Here is a 23,646-nt window from a genome sequence, read left to right on the forward strand (position 1 = left end):
AGAGCAGACATTTTTGCATGACTTGAAAAGTCATGACTCTTAATTATATTTGAAAAATATAGCATCTGGTAGTTTGAGACTTCACCTGGATCAGACAACCGTAGGAGGCACCTTCCATTAATATGGTACCATTTTTAAAATCATATCCCATCTCAGAGGTCTTGGACTTCTTGGCTGTCTCCAACAATTAAAATTATACAATATCACATAAATTAAGCATAATCTGCTAATTTGATATTAGTCAAATAATAGTCCAAATATAGTCAAAACTATAAGTGAATAAAAATAAATAAATAAAAAAAACAATATTTAGCTGTGTCCCTGGACATTTTTTGTGCAACTCTGTTACAACAATTTTCCCTCGTTACAAAATATTCTATTCTATTATATTCTAACATTCTATTATTGTGAACTTTATTAAAGTTACCCTTTGTTCAGCATGGTCAGAAGACAAGTAAAAAAATCATATTTATCCAGCTCAGTCAGTCAATCCTGTTACCCAAGTTATTGTATGAACAGTGTTATCAAAAAATATTATTTCCTTAATTTATGGGAAATGTAAATTGGTCCAAAATTACACTAATCAGGGCTTAAAACTGTAGTTAAACATGTTCCAAACATGACAAATTTCATTTAAAATGAATAGAAAATAATACAAACCTTCTGACGGATAAGCCTACTTTCATTGATTGTTAATTTCATTGATCAGAGTTTTGGGCCCTATTTTGTCTCCATATAGTAAAAAAGTGCCAGGAAATATTGACAAAGGAACCAGAGAAAGAGATAGATGAGTACAAATTACAAATATATAGTCATAATTTACTCAGTTCAGTTGGAATGTCTTCAACATACAGAGTGCAACAGCAGATTCCAGACAAGTAGTGTTTTTCAGCATTATGGTCAAAGATTTCACTTGAGTTCACCACAGCAACAGACTATGACCCCAGCTCACCCCCTACCTCAAAAATAGACTCATGTTGTTGCTGTCTCACATCAATTAATGTGATTTTTCCAAGTAGGACATGTTCCTGGAACAAGATCAGTGCTGTTCGTGTAGCAACATTCCTTTAAAGCAATCCGATTCTATGGTATGGTTTAGAATTAGAGTTAAGTTTTTAAGTTCAATGGCCATCTAGTCAATGGTTCAACTAATAGATTTAGTAGATAATCAATAGATAAGATAGATCTATCAATAGACAATCAATTGGTATAAGGGTCAGATGGAAAGAAGGAGTGCCAGGGTTAAGATTTAAAAGGTTAGTAGTCTGAGTTAGGGCTAGGTACTGGGGTAAGGATTTGGGCTTGGAAGTTAAATCAGGGTGATCAGATGTTTTGTTTTGTTTTGGCAAAGACAACAGGAATTGACAAGGAAATGAATCAGGAAATGTTAGACTCCTGCCAGCGGAATGAGCACCAAAGCTTAATGTGACAAGCGCATGTTCTATCCCCAAGGCTTTGACTCCACTGACCAGACTGGAGGATCCCTACTCTCAGCAATGGCAAGGGAGCCAATGATAATGATGAGGTGACAGAGAGAGGTCACTGTGGATATACTGAGGAATGGGGTCGTGAGTGAAGGGGGCTGTTGTTTCTTTCTGATATTACACAGGGATGCAGTCAGTCGGACATGTTAAGAGCTCTCTACAGCTGAGTAGGGCTGTTGAGTTTCTTATACACTCTTGGCTTTTAGTAATTTGAATAGCTTTAGCTGTAGTCCCCCTGTAGACAGAAATACTAACAGAATGTTGAAAACAAGATCTGGTGTAAAGACCTGTGGGGTCAGCTCTGCAGACATACAAGAGTGCCTACGCTGCAGGGTTGATGTAGGGTCCCCGAGAAGAGCACTGAAGTGAACTAAGGGAAAAAATAATTTATTTTCATTCTTTGTGCCTTTTTGAAGTTTTATTGTTCAAAATGTTGTAATGTGGACACGCTTCTCAGTTTAATATCTTAAAAATGTATACTATGGTATACTGAGTTAATTATAATAAAAAGGTTTGTTAAAAAATAGAACAACAAACACCTAGTAAGCTGCCTACCAAGACAACTAAGATGGCATCTAGACTGGGTGTGTTGATAATAATTATAACTGTATAGTATACTTCTATATTATAAATATACTTACAATGCATAAAAACTTTCCAAATTCAATTCAAAATAAAAGAACTTCCATTAGTCTATTTAAATAAAGTCCATTACATAAGCCTTTTTTACCAAACAGCTATGTATGTCCTTAATGCAAAAAACAAAACAAAAAATAAACATGCACAAATATTAAAAAGATTTTTGTTTATTAGAGTGTCATGTTAATACTTTAGCAACATGCAATCGTCTAACTCTGTTGGAATTAACTGGAAGAATTCAGACAAGTTTCTAATATGCTTTTCGTGAGGAGCACTATATTGCATGGCTGGCGATGTGGTCATTAATGGAGTTGCTGTCTATATAGTGAGCTTTAAATCAGCTGCTTCTGAGGTTCCATTTGGGTTTGGATGCAGCAGCAGTGTAAAATGGGATGCTTAGCTTTGATTGAGCACTAGGTCAGACTGCACCTCAGCAGAATTCTCATGATTTTATGCTGTTTTTAAAAAATGTGTGTCGGTCATTTGATCAGGTATGTTGGGATATGACTATTTTACCTGGTAAGGAAGCATATAATCTTGTTTTGCCCCCTTAGTTATTCAGTAAGCTTATTTTAAAATAAAAACACAGAACTGCAAAAAATAAATAAATAAATGTCAGCAAAATTTGAAGAACTTGCTCTGAAAGCATGCTAATCCTCTTTGCATAAATTTTTGACATCCTTGAGGTATTGACCTATGGGGAGAGTCTGAGCCGAATTTTCAATTGCACACTTTAATCAGAAAGATTCCACCTGCTTTCTGGCCATTCAGAGATTTCCACAGGGTCATCACACCCCATTTTTCTCCTGTAGCTTTGAGCTTGCTACAATATGGATATGACTCATGATAGCTTGTGTTTGTCTCTTAGTAACCCTAATCAGTAAACCCCTTCCTTACATATTGTAGTTGGTTGCAAAACATGCTCATTTAAACATTTCTGTTCAGTTACTGATCTAAAAAAAAAAAACGTGTTAAGTTTTCTTACTTGCCATTCATTTTGACTAAGATAAAGATATTTTATATAATGACACTCAAATCATATCAAATTGTCAAAATATATATCATGTCACACTGGTGGCCTTTTATTTATTCCACATTAAAAAGCCTGCAAAAGATTAAGCATTGAAAGCGATCTGAAAATTGTCCATGAGAATGTATTTATGAAGAGGAGTTAGTGATAGGAAACAAAACAGGATTTGGCCATGCTCACCATGAAGAGAGAGTCTCCATTTGAGGGTTTAAGGCTGGGGTAATAAGCCTCCAGTATCTCAAGAGTTTGACACAAAAATATCACATTGTCCAAAATAAAAATCCTCCTCTTCCCAGTGAGCTGAAAGCACAGATCCCAGCTACTGTTCAAATGTTTAAATATTTGAAGGAAAAGCTGCATGCAGTGGTTTTCTATTGATATAGAATGTTTGAGGTGATTAGAGGAGAAGGCCACAATAAATAAATTGTTAAAAGAGACTACATTTATGGAAGGTTATTCATTTTAATCCAATCTTCACTTCAGCATCAATCTTTTTAAGAATGTGAAGGGTGAACGGGGGTAACTGTTACACGGAGAAGTTGTCATATGACTATTGTATATCTCAGTAACAATAAGGTTTTGAGTCAAAAGTTCAATAACACAAATGTCTTTTTTTTATTATTATTTTTTTTATAGTTATTTCAAACACCTATTCAAAACTGTCTTAAATCAGAATATGTTTTGTAAATTATATCCTCCAAACAAAATGTTCAATACCATCCTTTATTTGTAAGAGCTGGTAGGTAAATAAGTGAACAAAATAAAACCAAACTAAATCGCACTGGCATACAGTACATAGGCAAGGGTTAACTAAATGAAGATGACAGATATTGAAGGACATAGCTATATTCTCAGGCAAGGGCGAGTCTAGCCCCTTTTTAGGGGTGCTTCAGCACCCCTAAAAAGGAGCTCAGCACCCCTAAAACTTGGAGTAAGAAATGTTGTTATTCTAAAATTTTTGTTCGTCTTTGACAAGGTTAAATAATGTCCAAAACATACTCCGTAGTTTGTGGTTTGAAATGTATGTGTTAAGGGTGAAAATGAAAACACCCCCGCTTAGCAAATGGTGTCATCCTCTTCTCTTCTTCTACTTCTCCTCTGTACCTGCAACGCTCAGCACGACCGTCATGCAGCGCGAAACACACGCAGAGTGAGAAACCGGTTATGTAGTGTTGTCAACTAAGTTGCTCCAAAGCTGTGTCTCACACTTCTTTCCTTTTACCTAGAGTTGTTCCGAATCCGAAACCATATCGGTGAGTACTGGAGTCAGTATCCTGAATCACCATGGTACACCTATAATAAGTGTTTATTTTTGGACTATTTTAGTCCAGCGGATCGCCGCCGCTGTGGAGTAGCACAGGACCTGGGTGACTCGTCCTTAGTCATAAACGGAGAGAAGTAGCGCCGGTTACAATGTTCTTCCGCAAGACGCATGCAGTTCTGTTTATTAACTGCTAGAGCGTGAAACAAAAACAGCAGCGCAACAAATAAACTGCGTACCTGTGTAGTGCATACGTGTGTCTCTGTTGTTAAAGTTTATCATTAGTTTGATACTCATTTTAACAATCGGGAGTCATGTAAACATGACATCACGTGCGTCTTTTCTGGTCAGTCGTCATGGAAACATGAAGCCCTGGCGTTTGGACCAGAGTAAAACAAACATATCACTGTATACCACCAGTATGTGTGAAAACACTCACTGTGGCTTTTTAAATAAATTGTTATTCATTCCTAGATTTATATTTGTTATTTTTCAGTTGTGGCTGACTATCAAACTAGACAATAAAAGAAAGTTTAATGTTTTTCTTTTGCTTTATTTATTCATTCCTCACACACAGAGGATTTAACCTGAAACAGGCTTAACTCCTGAACTCCTAGCATTACTCTCTCTCTCTGTGTGCGTGTGTGCGTGTGTGTGTGTGTGTGTGTGTGTGTGTGGCCTCCCAGTGAGCAATGGACATACGACAGTTCTTTAAAAGAAAAAAGACAGATTCAGGTGAGAGACTAGGAACAGTCCACAATGACCTGTGTCTTGTTTTTTGTTTTTTTTGTTCTTCTGAAAAGTGTTAAGCTAAAGTAACAGATAATGCAATCCAGCTATCTGTTGTTGTATCAAATTACTTATCTAGGCAATGGTCCCCTGCTTTTATTTTTTTTATTTATTTCAAACCCACAATGGAGAATACAGCTTCTCTTGTGAAAGGAATTTGTGAGAAAGGGAAAGGGAGAGCATGCAGGAAGAACCAGGTGAGGAAACAACAACAATAAATTGACATATAGTGAATAGTGGCAAGCAAAACAGTAACTACTCATACTCCTATACTAACTTATTGGCATTAAGTAGCCTATATTACATTTACTTTTTGTAACATTATTTTACACCACATTTCTTCATAATAAAGGAGGAGGAAAACAACAGGGAGAGTCCATAAGGGATGAGAGGGAATTGACTAGTGAAAGAAATGAAGAGACAGAGGGAGTGCAACATAGAGACCACCAAGTCAAAGCAGCAGAGACAGAAGAGAGCTGTTCAGACTTAGGGGATAAGGACACTGGTCCTAAACAGTTAAAGCTGTCTCAATACCCTCATACTCAGTTTGGCACACAAAAAAGAGCCTTTCAAGAACCATTTTTTGTAAATAATTTACAGAAGATGAATTACATTTTGTTGTACAAGTACCTGTTACTTTGTTCAATGACAATAAAGTTGAATCTAATCTAACCAATCTGATGACTGTTGATACAAAAGTAGGCACATGGAGTTAACGGTCAGGAAAGAAGGTTTTGTGTTTGTTACAGGGGGCTGTCTGTGTGAACTCTCACAGTTAAGCTGGTGCTCTGAAAAGGTCTAAAAAAAAAAAAAAAAAAAAAGTTATTTTTCAATAGACATATTTTTTGTTTTTGTGTGAAAAGAGGGTGGGTGGTGGCAGTGGGGCTCATTGGGTGCTCAGCACCCCTAAAGCTCTGACCCTAGAATCACCCCTGTTCTCAGGACAAGGTTATCTTTAATAAATGTGAGGTTGGGGACAGCTTTTATTGGTGCAGGTCAGGTGTGTTTTAAATGTGATAAACTACATACATTTTATCAATAACCCTATATGTTGGAAATAACAAAAGTTTTATAATTAATTTTGTATGTTACCTTGTCCTGCTATTGGGGAATGTTGTTACTAAAAGGTCAAAGTGTGTTTTATGAACTGTATCGTTTTACCTGGGTAATAACAAATATAAACCTACCCTGATAAATATTTACTGAAGTTTGTGAGGCAACTAGTCTAGCTTAATACATTTTATTACATAACTCTGTAAAATACTTAATTCCGATCATGTCTATTTTTAAAATAATTCTTAATCTGGCAAGAATCTTTATTATAAACTTGTTGGTGTACTGCCAGCCAGTCATTATGACAAAATAAACCTTTATTGGTCTTGTTTCTAGGTGTTATGAGATTGGATCTTCCTGTAATGGTTTATTTTTTGTGTTAATTATGGATGTAGATTTGAGGATGTACAGTAGGGACATGTCCCTACCAAAGTTAGAAGACCTCTGCTCTGAATAATCCTAAAATGTTGAATGTTACATTTAAAACATTGTATGAAATCAACTTGCATTTGAACAGTGTTTCAAATTTCAGCAAAAACAGATACATTTGAGAAGAGTCACCCCAGTCTCACAGCTAGAGAAAAGTCAACCTTCTGTTTCTGTTTTCACTGTTAGATATGTTTTGCCAGTAGATGTGCTGGAGAGGATGGATGGAAGGATGGATGGATCCTTGTGGTGCTGTTGTGCAAAATGCGTGGTATATTCATAAATGTATTTATTTATACAAGAGAACAGTAGATATTCTATTGAGAATATGATTTAGAACAATAATTATTAAGATCTGTTTTGATAAAACCTTTCAATCCTTCTAATTTTCTTGCCCGTCCTCTGCCATGTTTATCTAGAGAGATCCGGAGAACTTCATGCACATGTGCAACGAGCATTCAATGATAGGGGGATGTTTGCCTCTACCCCTGAGCCAATCAAAAGCTTTGATCATTTGTATAGTATGTTGAGCTGACTGGGTCCTCAGAAGTCTAATGTGTTGCGCGTTGGCTTAGTTAAAGCACACCTCTCATCATTTCAATGAATTGTACAACAGGGCTAAAGGAACACCTTAAGGATTTTTTATTTTCTGGACACAAAGTGTATAAAGATTCAAGAATTTTTTTTATTTTTACTGAATATTGATGGAGCAATATAATTTGCGTGAAAAGAAAAAACAAAGAAGGTTGTTTTGAATAAAATTAATAAAAAAAAAGAAAAGAAACACACCAGGGGGTTTATTGTGATATAATTTTGTTACCTGAACAATCAGTTATAGGGCACAAATTTTCAACTTAAGCAAATACTATTTGAGGATCAAGTTAAGATATTGCTAATTTAAAATAGCCACTTAAAAATCATTTCTTGTTCATTTCAATCATATTTGACATTTCATTACATATCTCGTTGAACAAAATTGAAAATGACAAATTCATATGTTGTCATAAAATAAATTTGATAATTTCTAGGATATTCATTAGCAACATAAATTTACTTCCTTTTAAAAAATATAAAATATTAGATTAAATTACCTTAAATTAAACTTTAGACATTGCACAAGATGATCTCATGGAACAGGAACATTTTGCAGTGCATCGTGACAAACAGATGTTTAGGAATTTACAGGTGTAGTTTTTGATGCTGTTTAGTGTTTTGGAAGAAAATAAAAACAAAGAAGCCTTTTACTACGCCGAACCTTTAGCCCCGTTGTACCCTATGCCAGGTGTTGTTGATGCATTATTTTTTTTGTATCAGATTACAGTAACTGCAAAATATTCAGTCTTTCATTTCGATTAGTTTTGTTATGCTGTTCATGCGAGTTAGTGAGAAAATATACACAGCCTTTGATGATTTGCCTATATCTTGTTAACTTTTATGGTCACTTGTGCTTTTTGCCATGAATGTTAATATTTTTATAGAATGTACATTTTTGAGTCGTTTTGCGCTGAGATATAATTATTAGGGATGTTTGTGAGTGGCATCATGTTCAGAGGTTATGCTTGTAAAAATCTCACTCGTCACTATGACATTTTTATCTGTCCTAATTGTTTTCATTTTATTAGTTCTAGAGTTACATTCAGGGTCATAGCATCCATTATAATGGCATACATTAAAGTGGATATAACTATTTGATACACCCCAGCCACCCCCGCATTGCTCCTTCTTCCCACAGGATTGAGGACAGTGCGAGTGCCGCTGGAAGCGATCTGGGGATGGCAGTCGGGTACCCCCCCTCGGACCACCCGTCCCCCGGCACGCTCGTTGACTCCCGTCCGTGCTCAAGGCAACATCGGCTCGCCTCACAGCCAGCCTGCCTATCCTCTGGAGCTCGAAGCAGATGAGCATGCCGCTGCATCGGAGAGCGCGGCATCTGATGCGGATGACTCCCTTGGGCTGTCGCCCAAGCTGAGGCTGACGCTCAGATGTCCAACATGCTTTCCCGGGCTGCCGCCAGCGTGGGCTTGGACTGGAACCCTCCGTCCTCCCCACAGACCAGGTGTTAATGGCGATAGCGTCTGATAATATGCATCTTAACCCTTTCTTGAATTAAAACAGTAACTGGGCCCAGAAATGACCAGTTTGTAACCCAAAACATTTTCTCGTAAACTCATTAAATAAGACCATTACCATTAAACACTTCTTCAAAACAGACTGTCTGTTTCTGAATTGTGGATTTGCAAAATGGAAGGTGGTTCGTTGTGGATTTGATTTTCTTGGAATTGGAATAAGACAGTGTGTCATACAGTGGGGTCTCAGGCTCATTACTTCTGGCAGGGCACAAACAATCACTTCTCCTTCATTCACAGATTTTTTTTTTTTTAATTGAAGATTAATTCCAAATGCTATCCATCACTTTGAAAGGTAATAAAAGAATAAAGAACATAATTTCAACCTAGTGTATCAGTTTTGAATTCACTCTCTTACACACTCACACTCCTGCTGTGTGTGTGCTCTGTTTATTCCCTGGTATTTAGATTCTTTAACCTTTTCGTAAATAGGGTCTAAATTTCCCTGCAGTGGCCCCTGGAGTGAGTTTTTGTTTTTGCACATGACACTGCACAGCTGGTAGAGGGGGTAGTGTAGACAAGTATATTTTTTATTTATTTTAATGTTTGATTTCTTGACATAAAAAAAAACTGTGTATAATATAGTAAACATGTGAACAAATGGGCTATGTCTGCTGTACTATATATTTATTTCATTTATATATAGCAGGGGTGTCCAAAATCTGGCCATCTGCAGCCTTCCGACTGCTCAGATGCGGCCCCTGACAGACTTCAGAAATAGAACAGAATTAGGCCCGCTATGAAGAAATTATATGGAATTCATATTCTGGGCACTGGATGTTGCTATCACGTGCAGCCACTATTCACAGCGCATCATCTCTACTAGTGTGTTCTGTGTCGTCACCAGCTCCATCCACTGGCAGACTTCAACAGGAGTTTGGAATACTCCTTAGCTCTGCAGAAAGAATGATGCATTAAAGGATTGACATCAGGTTAGACACTTTACTCATGTACATTTTCTTGTAAAAATGTCCTGATACCTCACATCATAGAACTGAGTAGAGCTGCTATTGTGCGAGCCGCAGAACAGAGTTCACTGAGCGTGCACAGAGATGCGCGAACTGAGCATACTCTTCCAGAAAGTCCTATGTAGCACTGGGAAGTATACTGTAATTAACTTGTTCATTCGGATATTTCGTTGAAACAAGAAAAATGATTCACGGGCTTCCCAGCACCATTTGAGTGAGGACATAGAGAGTGCTTAAAACACTTGCACATATGTGCCTGATGTGCACGCTTAGCTTGCACATTCACAACTACAAAATAAAATGAAGCAGCATCATTTTGATCAAATTAAAATCATATTTGTAACGCAAGTTACAACAGAACAGAAGTTATAATTGTATAGCTATAAAGAGTAATTCCTTGAAAAATAAAGAAGCACGTAATGAAGCACTGTATTCTTTTCTGATAATGCATTTATAAAAACTAAATACTTACATCAATGTTCTCAATATAATTCATAACAGTTTCAGCTACAAATGCATAATGATAGATAGATAGCTAGCTAGCTAGATAGATAGATAGATAGATAGACTAGATAGATAGATAGATAGATAGATAGATAGATAGATAGATAGATAGATAGATAGATAGATAGATAGATATTTATGTGTACTGTGTATACACAGACATTGGTAAACCATTTAAATCTGTCTATTGTCTAACAAAACCCTGCAAGAATCACTTTGCAAAACAAACAGCATATTGATGGCGCACCCACCAGCCCTCTGATGCTTCTAAACATAGACGATGCTACTGGCTTCCTTGAAAAACTCATACATCAGTTGTGAGCCCTTTTTGACAACTGCGTGTCAAGTAACGAGACTACAACATATGATCAATTTAGGGGACAATGTATGCCACTTAGAGGGGAAGCAATATAAACAGACAACAATATTCATTTTTAAGTGTTTATTAGTAGCTTCTTGCAATCCACAGTAGTCAGTCCTGTGGATGACCGTGGAGGGCTGCATTCAGATTAAGTTACCTGAATCAGATAGTGCTCTCCCTTTCCTGCTGTAGCCACATGTGGATTCACAGCAGAAGTCCATCTGTAGAAAGGGGAAAAGTATAATTACCCATTCTGAAAGCCTCAAGTGGTGAGCATGTACAATAATCTGGCAGGACATACCCATTTGTGAAGAACAAGCCTTGATCTATGGACTTAGACTTATGGGGCTTGAAGCCTTGACCGGTTTAAGAGCACATGTGATGAAGTCTTATAAAAGGGGATTTGCTCAAACAAGTAAGTGACAGGATCAATACAACATCAGGTCACCTACAGAACTACAGCCATATTACATGCTGAGCCACTATTGGCTTGCTGGAATCTGAAAGCCTCCAGATGAAACTGCAGCTTCTTGCCATGAATCTGGTGAATTAAACTGTAATGAGATCCAGTAAGCTTTGCATCAACCAGGCACCTGGAGTAAAGGAACTGAAGTTTTGCTCTGTCTGCACCAGGGTGAATGATGAGAGAATTCAAACTCACCCATGGTTCTCAATGAAGGAATATCTTGGACTGGAGTTCACATCAGAGAGCACAGTAGCCATACAGCCATCCATAAAGACACGTAAACAAACATGATCGTACTGCTTCACAGAGGCTTCAATGTTCATGAACCAGGAAATACTTATTGAATGGCCGCTCAAACAGATCCAGTTCTAAAGATCTGAAAACAAACACCTTTATTACCAGTCATTAGCTTCAGGGAGAAGACCAAAACATCCTCTGCAACGTTTATAGCAGCAAAAGGAACCCAGGACGACATAAAGATATTACTGCTTACATTTCAGCCTAAAAAAAGTTAACTAGATCAGTAAAGTTAACTTCTGTGAAACTACTTCAATGCTGTTTTTATATTTTGTATTTTTTTTCCTTGAATAGTGGCATTCAATTCCAATAGCAGCAGCATTAACACTTATGATGAGAGTTCCAACTAAATCCTCAGGAGTGTAGAGAATGGTGAAGTTGTACACAAGCTCATTGTCAGTCATCTGAAAACAATAAGGGTTAAGAAAGCGCTACAACACGAACTGCACCCTGACTTTACCTTAAATTATTAAAGTTGACAGATGCCATTTCTAAGAAGATGTACAGGAAATTAAGGTGTATTGTATTAGTCATCATTGAGCGATTTGATAAATATGTAAGATTGTGCCTTAATACTGTTAGTAAATTAACAGTATTAAGCCCTGCAGTGAGCAAACCAAAGCTGTCTCTCACTGTGAACAAAGAAACAGCAATTACCAGCAATTCATCTCATGTGCGGTCCGAGGACCCAGTCCAAAAAATGCTGAAACGTAGCCGAGGCCCAAAACAAACCAAACAGAATGGTCACAATTGGTGTAAACCAAGTGTGGAGAAGGTCGTTATTTTATGGAAAATCTGCGATAAGGGGATCTACCAATACCCCTTTGATAAATCCAATGTCGAATAAAATTGAGCTGTGCCAAACTGATCGAGCAGTTCGTCAACATGAGGCATTGGATAAGCATAAAATTTCGACACCGTATTAACATTCCTATAATCCACACAGAACTGGACTGAGCCATCGCTCTTTGGTACCAGAACCACCAGGCTGGTCCAATCACTTCTATTACCCCCATAACGAATATGGCATTTAATTCTTCTCATACTACCTGTTTCTTGTGGGGAGGTAAGCAGTAGGGATGACTACATATCATTACCCCTGGGGTTGTCTCGATATGGTGTTTTATGAGATTAGTGTGGCCGGGGAGAGGCGAGAACATGTCAGAGAAATTATTTTGCAACCTGGCAACCATATGTTGTGACGGTGAGAGGTGGTCTCCACAAAGGACTGTATTGAAATTTTTGGCTTTTAGATTCACCTCCAGTCCAAGCTCCTCCCTCTTTGGAACTACTGTCACCAAGGATACTGGGACCATCTGAAGTACCCGCCCTATCCGTATGCACTACTTCATAATTGACTTCTCCAACTCGTCGTTTGACCTCGAAGGGCCCTTACCACATTGTGAGAAACAAGTACTTTATATCCCTGTGCAAATTCCCGCAGCCGAGCTCCCCTTTTATACAGCCGAAACTGATGTTCTTGCACCTGTAGACAATTATCCTGTGATAGTCACCCCAGTGTGTGGAGATTTGATCTCAGGTCAAACATATTGAATTCAATTTTTGGTCTGTGAAGGTCCCTCCTCCCAATTTTCCTTCATGAAGTCTAACCCGCCACGGGGCTTATGCCCATATAACATTTAAAATGGTGAAAACCCTGTGGAGGTTTTCGGGACCTCTCGCACTGCAAATAACAGGGGTTCGAGCCACTTATCCCAGTTCCGAGCAAGGACTTACAAATCATATTCTTTAAGGACTTATTAAATTGTTCAACCAAGCCATCCATTTGTGGATGGTACATGCTTGTCTGAATTGATTTAATACCCAATAATTTGAACAGCTCGTGTAGTGTATGTGAATGCCCAGCTAATAGAAATGGGCCATGAGATAGATGAGCCACCTGAAACAACATTTCCAGACGGCTCTTTGGTATCAACAACTGAGTTGTATTTTTAAGTGTCCTGTGTCACTTTATACAACCAATCTTTTATATCACTTGGTCAAACACACGCATCAGTGTTTTGTCTCTTGACTGCTCTAGTTGGAAATCCCCTACCGGGAAGCACTAAGGGAGGGGAAGGATTACACCCCCCCTTCCTCAGAATCAGCCTGATGCGGAGCAGCAGCAGATGGCCCAGGCCATGCCTTCCACATCCCACACCGGTTTACTTTCTCACAGGACCCATCCACACACAACCCCTTTAATGAGGATCGAAAAGCTGGCCAATTCTTTCCCAATTCATTCTGACTGGAAGCTTATGACAGGTAATTTTGGTTAAGTCCATCCTGAGTCCAAGTCAGGCAATGGTACATGAAGTATCCCATGTCTTGGAGTTGGCATTAATTCATCCTCTGTGAGGTCCATCATAGTAGACTGAAGTGTCTGAAGTGATTTTTTTAAGAAAAACAGTTTCTTAAACATTCCTTGCAACAAAAAGGAGAATACATTAAAACCTCACCAAGAGATTGGCCAAGCTTTAAATAATCCTCTTAAGAGTTTTAGGATGTATTCATGACAAAGTACAACCAAAACTTGTTAAGATTGTTCACTATAAGTCTTCCACACAGTACAACTGGAGTGAAACATGTTTATAAATTCTAGAGATGGGTGGAGTAATAGTCAATTAAATGTGGAGATCATTTGTAATAGATTCCAATGTAAATGCAAACATGTTGCCTTTAATACAACATTGCATAAAGTACAGACCATGAATTACAAAGAAAGCTTAACATACTCCGGATTCCAGGACTGGTTCGATTTCCTTGGCTCCAGACCACCAGTGTGCACTACTGAGTGTAAGTCCTTTATGTCTCCCTTCTTGCAGAGAACCTAATGCAAAAGCTGTCACCTTGTGTCATGTTAGTGAAGTGTCTACCTATAAATACGTATCATACACATCATCACTTCCTCTTTTGTCTTCTAGCCTAAATATTGAAAACCTGCATTGGTGTGGTAATGTGGATAATGACTTTGCCTTGCAAAACTGTGCTTTCTGTCCTGAGCGTGGTCTTTCCAAACAGCTCAGTGCATTTCCCCCACACCACCAGCTTCCAACATGTGATCTGCCACTGAGTAGATTGCAATTTGGAGGCCAGTGGTCTCATCCATATGGGCTGCCAGCCAGGCCAAGCATGTCTCCAAACGCACTGTTGCCTCTGATACCCAACCCCCCAAAGACACTAAAACAACTTGCAAACAACACTGATTTAGATTCACCATAGCACACAAAAATACTGCATTACAAAGTTTTAACAGCATCAGAAAAAATACTATTCAAGACAGAGATTAGAGTGCATCAAGAATAATATACAATGGTGGCCAAAAGTTTGGAATAATGTACAAAGTTTGCTCTTATGGAAAGATATTGGTTTTCAATTGATCACAAATTGTAGTCAGGACATTAATAATGTGAAAAATTACTATTAAAAATTTAAATGTTTATTCAGAACTTCTTAAAATCCTCCATGTGCATCAATGACAGCTTTGCAGATCCTTGGCATTCTAGCTGTCAGTTTGTCCAGATACTCAGGTGACATTTCACCCCACACTTCCTGTAGCACTTGCCATAGATGTGGCTGTCCTGTCGGGCACTTCTCACACACCTTACAGTCTAGCTGATCCCACAAAAGCTCAATAGGGTTAAGATCCATAACACAGCAGGTAGTCAAATATCTGTGTTTATTTGCTTTTTCTTTTTGTTGTTCTGTTTCAAAAGTGGCTTTAACTTTGCAATTCTTCACATAAGGCCTGCACCCCTGAGTCTTTTCTTTACTGTTGTACATGAAACTGGTGTTGAATTTAATTAGAATTTAGAAATTAGAATTTAATGAAGCTGTCAGCTGAGGACACATGAGGGTTCTATTTCTCAAACTAGATACTCTGATATACTTATCCTCCTGTTTATTTGTACATCTGGCCTTCCACATCTCTTTCAGTCCTTGTTAGAGCCAGTTGTCCTTTGTCTTTGAAGATTGTAGTGTACACCTTTGTATGAAATCTTCAGTTTTTTAGCAATTTCAAGCATTGTATAGCCTTCATTCCTCAACACAATGATTGACTGATGAGTTTCTAGATAAAGATGTTTGCCATTTTTGAACTAATATTGACATTTAGTCAACCAGTGTCACGAGTGTAGGTGAAGGCAGATGAGGAGCGAGGATCTAGATGCAGCGGTTTTTATTGAAACAAAACAAATGGTAACAGACACTACAGGAACAAAGGAAATGCCCGCAATGGGGAAAAATAAAGCAAAACAACAAAAACAACACGAAAGACATTAGATGGGTTTGACGGGTAGGAGAAACAATGACGGAGAGCAAGGAAACAAGCATCCACAAACATTAAAGACCGACAGGGGAATGGAGAAACAAACGGGGTTAAATACAGCGACACAGGAAGATAACAAATGATATTCAGGTGCAGACAATAATGCTGTGGCAGTGGTGATGAGGGAACCATGGGAAATGTAGTTTTATTACACAGACAGTGAAACACGGGGCGGACAACAAGGAAAACATGACATGGAATGTGAAAAGTGGCATGTGAAACAGAAAACACGGGGCAGACAACACAGGAATGTGACATAATCCCCCCTCAAAAGGACCGGATTCCAGACGGTCCTATACAACAACAAAAAAATAGAAAAAACAAAAAGTTCAAGGAGAGGGGGGCTAGACGAGGGGGAGAACAGACAGACCAAAGGGGGCACAAGGGACACAGAGACAGACCAAGGAGGCACAAGGGACACAGAGCCAGACCAAGGAGGCACAATGGGCAATCACGCAGTCCACGGAGGCACAAGGGCAAGGAGGCAGTCCAAGGGGAGCACAAGGGGCAGACAGGAAGTCCGGGGGGCACAGAGGGCAGTCCAAGGGGCAGGAACAGGTCCAGGAGGCCTGGGAGGTGGCCACAGGACAGGGACAGGTTCAGGAGGCCTGGGAGGCGGCCATAAGACAGGGACAGGTCTAGGAGGCCTGGGAGGCTGCCGCCGGACAGGGACAAGTCCAGGAGGCCTGGGAGGCAGCCTCAGGACAGGGACAGGTCCCGGAGGCGAAGCTGAGAGGGGCTCTGGAGACGAAGCTGAGGGAGGCTCTGGAGGCTCAGGAGGCAGAGCTGAGGGAGGGCCCGGAGGCCCAGGAGGTGAAGCCGAGGAAGGCCTAGGAGGCGGAGCCGAGGATGGCTCAGGAGGTGGAGCCGAGTGTGGTGGCGCCGTAGAGCAGCTCGAGAGGCGGAGCCCTGGGAGGCTCGGGAGGAGGAGCCCTGGAAGACTCGAGGGACTTGAGAGGCGGAGCCCTGGGAGGCTTGAGGGGCACTGGCTCTGGTACGGTCATGGCTACTGGCGCTGGCTCTTGGACAGTCATGGCTACTGGCGCTGGCTCTTGGATGTTCATGGCTACTGGCGCTGGCTCAGGGACGGTCGAGGCTACAGGCGCTGGCTCAGGGATGGTCGAGGCTACAGGCGTTGGCTCAGGGACGGTCGAGGCTACAGGCGCTGGCTCAGGGACGGTCGAGGCTACGGGCGCTGGCTCAGGGACGGTCAAGGCTACAGGCGCTGGCTCACTGACCGTGGCAGGCGTGGGCGCTTGCTTGATGACCGTGTCAGGCGTGGGCGCTGGCTCGCTGACCGTGGCAGGCGTGGGTGCTGGCTCGCTGACCGTGGCAGGTGTGGGTGCTGGCTCGCTGATTATGGCCGGCGTGAGCTGGAGAGCGGAAGCTTTTCTTCTCCTCCTCCTCCGGGCGGACGAAGTTGGCAGCACTGGCTCATTGATCAGGGTAGGCATGGGCCCAGGCTCGAAAGCCGGAATCAAGAGGGGTGGTTCCTCGGGCGCGAGTTTCCTCAGAACGAGACTCACGTACTCCCTCCACGTGTGCTCTCCGGGTTCCGGCTTCTCCCTCCACCGGTAACCCGACCCGGTAGATGGGCTTCAGGGAATCGTCGTCGAACCCGGTGTGGATGGCGACAGTGGAGAAGAGTCGTGAGTACTCGCGGACGGTAAAATTTACCGGGCCAGTTCGGTGAAAACCGCTGCTAGATCCATTATTGGTCGGTCTTTCTGTCACGAATGTAGGTGAAGGCAGATGAGGAGCGAGGATCTAGATGCAGCGGTTTTTATTGAAACAAAACAAATGGTAACAGACACTACAGGAACAAAGGAAATGCCCGCGATGGGGAAAAATAAAGCAAAACAACAAAAACAACACGAAAGACATTAGATGGGTTTAACGGGTAGGAGAAACAATGACGGAGAGCACGGAAACAAGCATCCACAAACATTAAAGACCGACAGGGGAATGGAGAAACAAACGGGGTTAAATACAGCGACACAGGAAGATAACAAACGATATTCAGGTGCAGACAATAACGCTGTGGCAGTGGTGATGAGGGCCGGGAACCATGGGAAATGTCATTTTATTACACAGACAGTGAAACACGGGGCGGACAACAAGGAAAACGTGACATGGAATGTGAAAAGTGGCATGTGAAACAGAAAACACGGGGCAGACAACACAGGAACGTGACAACCAGAGTGCTGAATAGAACCAAAATAATTATCATATTAGCCCCATTCGATCATCGTTACATTGGCTACCTGTTAAATTTCTTATTAATGTTTTGTTAACTATGTATAAAGCTTTGAGTGGTCTAGCTCAAGAGTACTTAAGTAACCTTCTACCATGCTATATTCCATCACATTCATTACGATCGCTAAATTCTGCCCTGTTAATATTTCCTATACTATTAAAATCTACAAAAGAAGGTAGATCCTTTTCATATTTGTCTCCTAAACTGTGGAATAGTCTCCCTAACACTGTTCAAGATGCAGACACTCCCTTAGTTTAAGTCTAGACTAAAGACTCCTGGCATAGCCAGGCATACACCAAATGTATCCTTCAACTCACAATTAGGCTGCTTTAGTTAGGTATGCCAGAACCAGAAACATTGATCATGATCTATAAATCTGTAATAAATTTAATGGCATCATGCTAATATTATTCTATTTGTTTCCCTCATGTTAGACTCCACTGCTACGTGTCTCTGAGTCTAATAGCAGCCGGTGCCAGCCAAACATCACTTCAGTCTATTACGATGGACTTCAGAGGATGAACTGATGCCAACTCCAACCATAAGACATGGGATTCTTCATATGCCATTGCCTGAACCTTGGACTTAGGATAGACCTCACCGAAATTACCGTCCGGTTGAACTGCGATGCACCTCACTGATCTGTGACTGCATCACCACGGTCTAATGATGGACTACACTCTTGAAATGGAATACATAGACTATGAATTATTTGCCAACAAAACCCTTCATCAGTCAATTAACAAGGACAATTATCTATGTGAACTACTGCAGTTAATACAAGATGGTCTTAAAAGATATTAGTCATTAATCTTACAGTTCATACAAAATCTTTGTTTAAACACTGACCCTTAACACATTCTTAGTTTAATAATAAACCATGACTTGCACTATACATAAGTAATATTATTATTATATTCATGATGTTAGCCAGAGGGGAACAGGCCCCCACAGTGAGTCTGGTTTCTCCCAAGGTTATTTTTCTCCATTTACCAACATCTTATGGAGTTTTGTGTTCCTTGCCACTGTCGCCTTCGGCTTGCATTCTGGGGTTCTAAATGAAATGATGATTTAATTACTTATTTTTAAACACTATTCACAATTGTATTTTATCAAAATACACAATGATGACTCTAAGATATTATAGATATTACAGTTTCATTTTATGTTAATGCATGATTTTCTGTAAAGCTGCTTTGAAAAAATGTGTGTTGTGAAAGGGGATGTATAAATAAAAATTACTTGACTTAAGACTGTGGCAACTCAAAAACAAACACAAAGACAATGTTAAGCTTCATTTAATGAACCAAATAGCTTTCAACTGTGTTTGATATGATTACTCAAGGATAATGTGTTGGAATGATGGCTGCTGGAAATGGTACCTGTCTAAATTTGATTAAAAAAATCAAATTCTTTTTTCAAATAATGATGGTGCTATTTTTTACATCAGTAATGTCCTGACTATACTGTGTGATCAGTTAAGCTACTTTGGTGAATTAAAGTACCGATTTCCTTCCAAAACAGCAAAATCTGTACATTATTCCAAACTTTTGGCTGCCAGTGTATATATATATATATATATACACTACCGGACAAAACTTTTGAAACACTTGACCAAAATGTCAAACAAATCTTTTGATCTGAAGGTGTAATCTTAAATGTTTGAAATTAGTTTTATTGACAAAAAATATAATTGTGCCACCATATTAATTTATTTCAAGGAGGAGGCTGTGACTGGGCCGTAATGGAGCACGGCCAGTGTTGAATCAGCTTATCAGCGAGATAAGGGGCAGCCAGAGACGCCAGCTTAAGACAGAGAGACGCACGTGGCTGTGTTGCATGTGTACATTTGTTTATGCTTTATGTTGTGTTTTATCATTGAATGTTATGTTTACTGTTCCTCCTTGCCCACCTTTACCTGTTACATAGATGAACCCAGCTAAATGGTAATGTTGTGCTCCACAGCAGGGATTGTTGGAAAGACGAGGAGCTCAGTCTTCGCTTGGTTGAGTAGCAGGTGGTGTTTCTTCATCCAGGCCGAGATCTCAGCCAAACAGGCTGAGATTCTAGCAGTGACCGTGGGTTCACTGGGCTGGAAAGACAAGGAGAACTGTGTGTCATAGCAGTGACAAGATAACCCCTGTGCTTGAATGATCCCAGTAATGTTTTATATATAGAGAGAGAAGTGGGCCAAGCACTGAGGCCTGAGGTACTACCCCAATGAGTTGCTGATGTGACTTGGATACGTCACCTCTCCAGGCTACCTTACATTTACATATATGCATTTGGCAGACACTTTTATCCAAAGCGACTTACAGAGCCCTTATTACAGGGACAATCCCCCCAGAGCAACCTGGATTTAAGTGCCGTGCTCAAGGACACAATGGTGGTGGTTCAAGGACACAAAGGTGGGGGCTGTGTCCTGGCGTCCTTTATGTTGCTCGGTTCTTGGTCGAAAGTTCTTTTCGTCAATGTTTTGACTTCTTTATGATCGAGTTTATTGTCTGTATGAGATGATGATTTTAGCTGTGAAGTGAGGCCTTTTCACTCCTTCTCGGGACATCGAGTCCCGAGTTCCCTTGGATCTCACATGGGAGGAAGAGTGTTCAGAGAGCAGAGAGCAGAGAGCAACTTAAGAGCAAGATGAAGAGAGGGCAAAAGAGACAAGAGAGTGAGTTCTTCCTGTTTGGAACTATTTGAACTAAGATTGGCCGTCAACTGGGCTTTCTTTTCCGACAGTTGTGTAATGGTACTTTGTTTCAGACTCTTAAAAATGTCATGCTCAAAAACAGTGCATATTTAATCATGAGCTTTTCTATCTTGAGAATGGTACAAGATAAATGATATTCATTGTCATCAGATTTTTTTTTCGTACACAAACAAATGTTTACATACTAAACATGACATGTTTTATGGATGTTATACGGTAATAAAACATGAAAATCTCTGGTTACAAAATCAAATTGGTTTTACATTTCATTGCATTTTATCAAGTTAAACCTTATAGTTACCATTCTTAGTAAAATGTGATAAATCATACAAAATTAAAAATTATATTTATCAATTATAGGTGATTGCACATCGCTACACACATTTTAAAGAGTTACATCAGTCTATAATCCTTAATGTGTTAGGTACAAACGTTACTACAGTTCAATGTGATTTTCAGCATTATCTAGCAAGGCTAGTCTTAGAATTCTTCATGGTCCTTGTAACCTTAAAAAAGAGAAGTCTGCTTTAACTGTGTGTGGAAGATCAGGTTGCAGAGGGGCCTTTCTGACCAGTCAGGATCCCTGGGCCATTTGATTTATGACGGTGAAACATTCCAAACTGAATGGCTGTTTTTTACCTAGATCCAGATATATGTTGTTTCAATACTTCTGCATATATAATCTTACACTTTGAATACAAATTGAATTCATATCTTTGGTGACATAGAGAAAAAAAACACATTTGATTCAGATCAGTTCTCATAATTGGAAGGGCTTGTATAATGCTTGATATTGTGTGACAGGGCGGAGGGCGGGGCCGGGTTGTAATTCTACACACTCGGTTCCATAACAGGCTAATCAAGCCTCTGAGAGGGAAAAAGGCCGACTGCGGACAGTGGTGCGAGAGAGAATGTTTACAGGCAGCTGACCATCATGTGTGTGTTTGTGTCTTTTGTTTACGTTTTTAATAAAAATATTATTTATATTGTCAAGCCCGTTCTTGCCTCCTCCTTTCCATTGTTCCCTTTACACTGGTGCCGAAACCTGGAAGGAGGAGGGATACGCTGTAGTGGAGTTCTCGCCACTACCATCCACCCCAATGGGTCAGCCGCGGCCGACTTCTGGGGGATGGAGGAGCTCGGCCACCTGGAAGCGGAGGAATTGGTCGCCGACCGCAAGTGGCTCATAGCCGACCAACTGGAGCGGTCACAGGAGGAGACCCCTACCAGTCTCTGAAACGCAGCGGGGTCTGAGACTGCGAGCGGGGAGGGGCTCACTGCTGACTGCCTGGAGCAGGAGAACCGCTGCTAGGGGCGGGGGAGACCCCTTCTGTTCCCCGAGAATGCAGCGGGGCGTTCCATCCGCCAGGGGATGGAGGACTTCCTCCGATCCGCCCGGGGAGGCACGGTTGTCGTCCACTAGAGGGTGGAGGAGTGGCCGAGGACCAAGCTATATATATATATAATTTTAATATTTAAAGATAACTATGTATAATTATTTCATCATTATGTACTGAATTATTGTTATATGAGGGGCTTTCTCAGCAAATATTTGTATATGCAATTAATCGCGATTAATTAATCGGGACACCATGTAATTAATTTGATTAAAAATGTTTATCGATTGACAGCCCTAATATATAATATATATATATATATATATATATATATATATATATATATATATATTGATTTTTTGTTTACATTAAATTTATTTTCATATTTCTTTACATAGAGATATCCAAGTTTGGGGGCATAGAAGCCCTTGTGACTGAGGAATGATACTGTATGGGTGTTCAGGGGTATCTCCAGAGAAACTTTTGAAAATGTAAAAGTCTGCTTGGACCATTTTTCTATTTTCATTAAAGTGAGAAAGACTAGGCTACAAACTAGTAATTGTTTTGTCTTTCATCCTTGTCAGAGATGATGACATCTGAATAATTTCACAAAATTAGAACAGAAATCTATTTATTTATTATTAAAGGCTTGGAACATGCTGATTAATAAAACTAAAATTAGAAAGAAAAAACGTCATGGTCTAAAGGTGCTCTGGAAACACGCACCTCATGTTTACACACATGTGGGGAAAAGAGGAAGCGGGTGCGGACAGGGCATCAGTGAAGCGTGTTTCAGTGCTAGAGAAAAATATTCAAGAATACAGCGCAGAAAGATCAGATATGATGTAACCGGCACTGTTGTTTTGTCGTTCTGCTAACTAGAAACGATGAGAGGGCGTAACCGTCGTCATGATGTCTTGTAGTCAAGATGGAATCAATCTGTGGTCTGGATACCGAATGCGGTGACCTGCATAGTGGGGGCATAAGCAAATTCATACAGACTGAGGCTGTATTTCTCTGATGGAAGACAACCGCACAAAGCCACTCCCAACGCTAGGGAACCACTTGCCCCACGCTGCTGTCAATTTTACAATCCACCTCGCAAGCTTGACGCTCGGTTTCCATAGGAAGGAATTGAAAGCACTTGCTCACATTCGCTCAGCACGCGCCATTGGAAACATACGATAAGAAAGCCAAGATGTAGAACACAGGCTAAATATCGATAAATATTGATATTGTTTTATCGCTCAGCCCTAGTTCCACATAATACTAAGGGTCACTTGGGTTTGGAACAACATGAGTGTAGGGAAATGATGACAACATATTAAATTTAATATGATTTATGTGATTTTGTTTAGCTTTAAAATGTTGCCACCCATTCACTTGCATTGTATGGACCTACAGAGCTGAGAAATTCGTATAACAATCTTCGAGTTCAGCAGATAAAAAGTCATACACATCCGGGATGGCATGAGGGTGAGTAAATAATGTGAATTTTAACTTTTGGGTGAACTATCCCTTTAAGGGCTCTTGACAGACAAATTTGTCAATAAGTGAGGTTTAGAAACATTTCTTCATTACGGTGAAACTGTGAAAATGTCCCATATGTAA

At 40.0% G+C, this 23,646-nt stretch overlaps 1 pseudogene; it reads right to left on the bottom strand.

Annotated features, from left to right (window-relative positions):
• The window catches only part of LOC127623605 (zona pellucida sperm-binding protein 3-like), a 31,436-nt pseudogene extending 19,836 nt beyond the window's left edge, over nt 1–11,600 (bottom strand).
• Between the last annotated feature and the right edge of the window lie 12,046 nt (nt 11,601–23,646).

The sequence above is a fragment of the Xyrauchen texanus genome, chromosome 30 (genome assembly GCF_025860055.1).
Source record: "Xyrauchen texanus isolate HMW12.3.18 chromosome 30, RBS_HiC_50CHRs, whole genome shotgun sequence".
Lineage (NCBI taxonomy): Eukaryota > Metazoa > Chordata > Actinopteri > Cypriniformes > Catostomidae > Xyrauchen > Xyrauchen texanus.